The sequence below is a fragment of the Bubalus bubalis genome, chromosome 20 (assembly GCF_019923935.1).
Source record: "Bubalus bubalis isolate 160015118507 breed Murrah chromosome 20, NDDB_SH_1, whole genome shotgun sequence".
NCBI lineage: Eukaryota > Metazoa > Chordata > Mammalia > Artiodactyla > Bovidae > Bubalus > Bubalus bubalis.
This window is the reverse complement of record NC_059176.1, coordinates 46,290,923-46,296,922: the sequence shown is the minus strand read 5'-3', so window position 1 is coordinate 46,296,922 and position 6,000 is coordinate 46,290,923.

The window sequence follows — 6,000 nt, the reverse complement described above, 5'->3', positions numbered from 1 at the left end:
AAACAATTCTATTTAACTCATTTAATTCTGCAAGTGAATACTTCCATACTATAACAACCACATTTCTACTTATTTTGATTCATCTCTGGGCCAACTTCCATGGTTTTGTGGAATAATATTTTTTAAAGAGAGTTCATGGATATTTTACTTTCTGGAAACTTTTAGCCTCCTTCTCCCACATCAAAAAGAGAGACTATTTTTCTTATCTTTTCTTTCAAGAGTGGTTTGGAGAAGTCTGAATTAAACAAATAGATTAATTTTTTAATCTTTATTTATATTTTGCTGTGCTGTGTCTTCATTGGTACACAGGCTTTTCTCTCGTTGCAGCGAGCAGGGCCTGCTCTCTAGCTGTGGTGCTCAGGCTTCTCACCGCAGTGGCTCCTCTTGCTGTAGAGCACAGGCTCGGCGGTGCATGGACTTTAGCTGCTCTGTGGCACGTGAAATCTTCCAGGACCAGGGGTCAAACCCACCTCTCCTGCATTGGCAGGCAGATTCTTTACTGCTGAGCTACTAGGGAAGCCCAATTTGTGGCTTTACTATTTCTATTATCGATTTTTATTTGATGATTTGATTTTTAATGCCCAATACTATATTTAGTTTATTAGACTCATTCTAAACTTCGTGAAGTTGTATACCTAATTCCTCTATACACCTGTAACTTTCCAAAGCTTAAACTCTACATTTAATTGGCAGCACAGGCCAAGAGGTCTAAAAGTCAGATTTATTAACACTTGGAGCAGTTTTAATGGCACATTTGGCATTCATTGACATTGACATTTGACATTGAAAAGCCAAAATAGTAAAGGAGGAATTTAATTTATAATTTTTTTCTCTTAAAAAAAAAGCTAAATATATATTTTAAAAATAAATTTTGAACTACTGAAAACATCTGTCCAAAGGCAGGAGGAGTGCAGGATGTGGAATCAACTCTGACGACCACATAAATTGAAAAGGAATGCAATATTCTGTGCATATTTGTACCTTTTTTTGCATCCAGATCTGTTTCAACCATTTAAAAAAGTCATTAAATTTGAGTTTCTTTAAAAGCTTTACTTATCACAACAATCTCTCTTTTCATCAAAGTCTATTGTGTTTTTATCTCATTCTCGGCTTCCTGAAGTTTATGGAGCTCAAGTTAGATATTTTCTAAGCATTTTCTGCTCTTTCCTATCATAATTTTTTTCCCCCTAAAGTATACTGTTCCCAGGCCTCTTGAGTCCCTCATTCTCTCTCTTACATGTTCAGTCCTTTGATCAGAACGAGATCTCAGTCTTGATATTTGCTCATAAAACGTGTGTGCTGTTCTGCTCTGTCCCCCCCGCCCCGCCCCCCTTCCTCCCCCATGTATGTGTCTTCCATGGGACTGCACATCTCTAACTAGTCCAAGCCTACTTGCCTGGGATTCGCAATTTACTTAACCTGAAGAAGGAGCTGCATGGTCAACTTTCTAAATCTGAAACAGTGTATATTTATTTCCATGTTGAAACACTAAATGAAAAACAGAGTCTCCTGTTTGCGCTAATACCACAGTTTTTCCAGTCACTAGATTCTCATTTCTCCTTTAGCATATTAGGAGTTGTAGCCCAGGAGTTAGCTGGAGAGACTGAAAGCCTCTATAATGGGGAAAGAATTTCCTATGACCGCCTTTTCCCTGTATAGCGTTACTCTGTTACTTAGCGCGTCTTCTGAGTTCAGTAAAGCAGAAATTCCTCCTGGCTTCTCATAAGTTTTTTAATCATATTTCTGGCTCCCAGCGTTGTTGAAAATTTGAATCTCCTTCTGTATTTGTATAATTATGTCAGTGGGAAAGTGGGAGAGGGGTAGATTGAGAGTCATTGGTTTTCGGCCATCAGAACGCACATATTAGTACAGTTATTCAAATGCATTAGGCCACTGATCAACACTGCAATCGTCCTTGAAATTATATGGAATGACTGGTAGTGTTGGTTTTTTTAACTTATTTATTTATTTATCTGCGTTGGGTCTTAGTTGCAGCATGTGGGATCTTTCGTTGCAGTGCACGTGTTCTGTAGCCATGCCACGTGGGCTTAGTAGGCCCATGGCAGGTGGGATCTTAGTTCCCCCAGCAGGGATCAAACTGAATCCCCTGTATTGGGAGGCATATTCGTAACCACTAGACCATGGGGGATGTCCCTGAAATGACTGGTAGCACTGAGACTGAATTTGTCCCTCGAATGCTAGGGAGTCAGTGGAAATCTTTTGGGTTGACATATGCATATGTGTGTGCCTATTCGTGGAACATGGACATGGACATATGTACACATGGTATAGAGGTGGTAAAATAATCAAGGGAGGGACAAACAAGAAAGGTCACTGAATTTAAAATTGGAGTCTGTTTACTAATCTCTGGGGTGTTCCATACAGCGATTGCTAATGATCAGTTATTTTCTCTCTACTTTGGACTCGATTCTACTTGGTGCCTGGCATTGTATGGTGGTTGTTGGTGGTTTCTCAGCATCTACTCACCTCTTCTTCTATTCTCAGTTCAGTTCAGTTCAGTCGCTCAGTCATGTCTGACTCTTTGCAACCCCATGAATCACAGCACTCCAGGCCTCCCTGTCCATCACCAACTCCCGGAGTTTACCCAAATTCATGTCCATCGAATCGGTGATGCCATCTAACCATCTCATCCTCTGTCGTCCCCTTCTCCTCCTGCTCCCAATCCCTCCCAGTATTAGGGTCTTTTCCAATGAGTCAACCCTTCTCATGAGGTAGCCAAAGTATTGGAGTTTCAGCTTTAGCATCATTCCTTCCAATGAACACCCAAGACTGATCTCCTTTGGGATGGACTGGTTGGATCTCCTTGCAGTCCAAGGGACTCACAAGAGTCTTCTCCAACACCACAGTTCAAAAGCATCAGTTCTTCAGTGCTCAGCTTTCTCCACAGTCCAACTCTCACATCCATATATGACCACTGGAAAAACTATAGCCTTGACTAGATAGACCTTTGTTGGCAAAGTAATGTCTCTGCTTTTGAATATGCTATCTAGGTTGGTCATAACTTTCCTTCCAAGGAGTAAGTGTCTTTTAATTTCATGGCTGCAGTCACCATCTGCAGTGATTTTGGAGCCCAAAAAAATTAAGTCTGACACTGTTTCCCCATCTATTTCCCATGAAGTGGTGGGACTGGATGCCATGATCTTCGTTTTCTGAATGTTGAGCTTTAAGCCAACTTTTTCACTCTCCTCTTTTACTTTCATCAAGAGACTTTTGAGTTCCTCTTCACTTTCTGCCATAAGGGTGGTGTCATCTGCATATCTGAGGTTATTGATATTTCTCCCGGCAATCTTGATTCCAGCTTGTGCTTCTTCCAGCCCAGTATTTCTCATGATGTATTCTGTATATAAGTTAAATAAGCAGGGTGACAATATACAGCCTTGACGTACTCCTTTTCCTATTTGGAACCAGTCTGCTCTTCCATGTCTAACTGTTGCTTCCTGACCTGCATATAGGTTTCTCAAGAGGCAGGTCAGGTGGTCTGGTATTCCCATCTCTTGAAGAATTTTCCACAGTTTATTGTGATCCACACAGTCAAAGGCTTTGGCATAGTCAATACAGCGGAAATGGCTCACACTACCCAATTTTATTTCAGCTCTTCAATGCCTTTATATTAACAGTTCCCTTACAGTTTGGGGAAAGTTGACCCAACCCTCAGTGCCCTCGGTGTATCCTGATGGATCTAATCCATTGGGGGTCTGACCCTCTCCCCTATCACAGGGTTTGTTCAGGTAACTCACCTAAGCCAATCAGTCCCCATCCTTAGGGACTAATCTAAAATTAGCAGGTGAGGACTTCCCTGGTGGTCAAGTGGTTAAGAATCCTCCTGTCAATGCAGAGGACATGGGTTCCACACCTGGTCTGGGAAGATCCCACATATTTCAGAGCAACTAAGCCCATGTGCCACAACTTCTGAGCTTGTGCTCTAGAGCCTGAGAGTCACAACTACTGAAGCCCATGTGCCTAGATCCTGCTCTGCAATGAGAGAAGCTACCTTAATGAGAAGCCCAAACACCTTAATTAGAAAGTAGCCCCCAACTTGTCGCAACTAGAGAAAGTCTGCATGCAGCAATGAAGACCCAGTGCAGCCAAAAACAAGTAAATAAGCAAGCAGGTAACCTGATGAGATATCAGGAGGGTTTTCTGAGAAATTCTGGGAAAGGAAAAAAGAGAACATACTGAAAGAGATGCTTTTTCTTTATGTATATGGTATATCTATATGAAACCTAGAACAGTGAAGACAGTCTTGCAAATATGAGGGGAAGTCACCTTGAAGTTGAAGTTGATGCTGCAAAGAGTTGAGCAGATATGGGAAAGGTGGCTGGGTCCTTGAGAAACTGTCAAATAACTAAATCAATCCCATCCTGAAGTCTCTCCATCTTTGGAATTTCCAGTTTCATGAACCATCGACCTTGACTTTTGTTGTTTAAACCATTTTGAGTTGTTTTTTCCTTATCTCCAAACAGAAAGTCCAAGCTAACTCAGGGATGAGGTGTCATGTTCACCTCTGTATCCCTTCCCTTAAGCATGACATCAGCTGTTTCACTCCATCTGTTTCCAAAAGGTTCACTTTCAAGGAAGGAACAGCACAATGATCCAGAGAAGCCCACAGTGTCAGCACCAGAGTACTGTTCATCTCTGCAGGATGGAACCATGCCCACTGCCCTGCTCAGAGGACAGCCTCCTGATCAATTCAATCACCTTGGTTTCTATTTTATGGCACACACAGCATTATCAGTTGAGACCATAATCCTTCCCACAGCAAGAGTACTTGCTATATCTTTGACATTTCCCTCCAGGGTATTCTTGGCAGGTTCTCTCATAGAAAAGGAGATGACTGACTCTGTAAAGGAAGATTTTCTCTGATTGGACTCAGATCACTGTCGATGGGACCCATTTCTATGTCCCCAGCTTTAAACCCAAGGCCCGATTCACAGATTGCATGCCAAGTGTCTTGTCAATGATGACACAGGAAACACAGCCTTCTGGAAAATGCCTGATCTCTGACATGTTGTTGCTGCTCAGTTGCTACATTGTGTCTGACTCTTGGTGACCCCATGGACTGTAGCCCACCAGGCCTCCTTGTTCCTCACTATCTCCCTGAATTTGCTCTAGTGATATAAATATCCCTTCTTACAATGCTGTCACCTAATCAAAGCTAATTGTCTCCAAATGGTAGGATTCACTGCAGAGATGTTGTAAGAACAAAGGAACAAGAAATAGCCAGTCCAGTCAGAAGTAACCAAAACAGGTGAAGAGGCAACCAGGATGGCCTCTGGATAGATCACAGCAGGGAGACATGGTCAAGAGGCCTGGCTCACAGATATCTTTCTGTTGATGGACCGTGTGATTCTGGCTGGTGACGTATCTCATTCTCCCATTACACAGGAATTTTCAAAGAAGCCATACAGAGTTGTGGAGATAAGAGGAGGTTTCAATGGCAACACAAATTAGAACACATTCTAGGTTCTGGGAGCAGGCAAGGTGAATAAGGTTTACATGGAATTAATTTTCAATCCAAAGAATTGACCACTCAGAAACTTCCTTGTGACGTTGGAAATTTGAATGGACAGCTCTTTCCATTTCCATTCACCTTGCCCACCTATATTCCTATTAAAATAACAAATGGAAAATATATTAAAAGAGACGAATATCTTAAACATATGGAACACTGACATCCACAGTTCAGTATTTCATGATATATTCTAGTATAACTATGTGGGAAAACATAAAATAAGATCCTTACCACAAATGATTCTTCAAAATAAATTACAAATTTCATTATATTATATTAAGTATGTTACAATAAATGAAATCAAACAACTAGGAGACAATGTACTCATTTATTTTTCCAGTCATATTTTTTTTAGTTTGACTGTTTTTTAAATTTATTTTATTGAAGTATAGTTGATTTACAATGTTGTGTTAATTTCTGTGATACTTCAAAGTTATTCAGTTATATACATATACATTATATTCAGT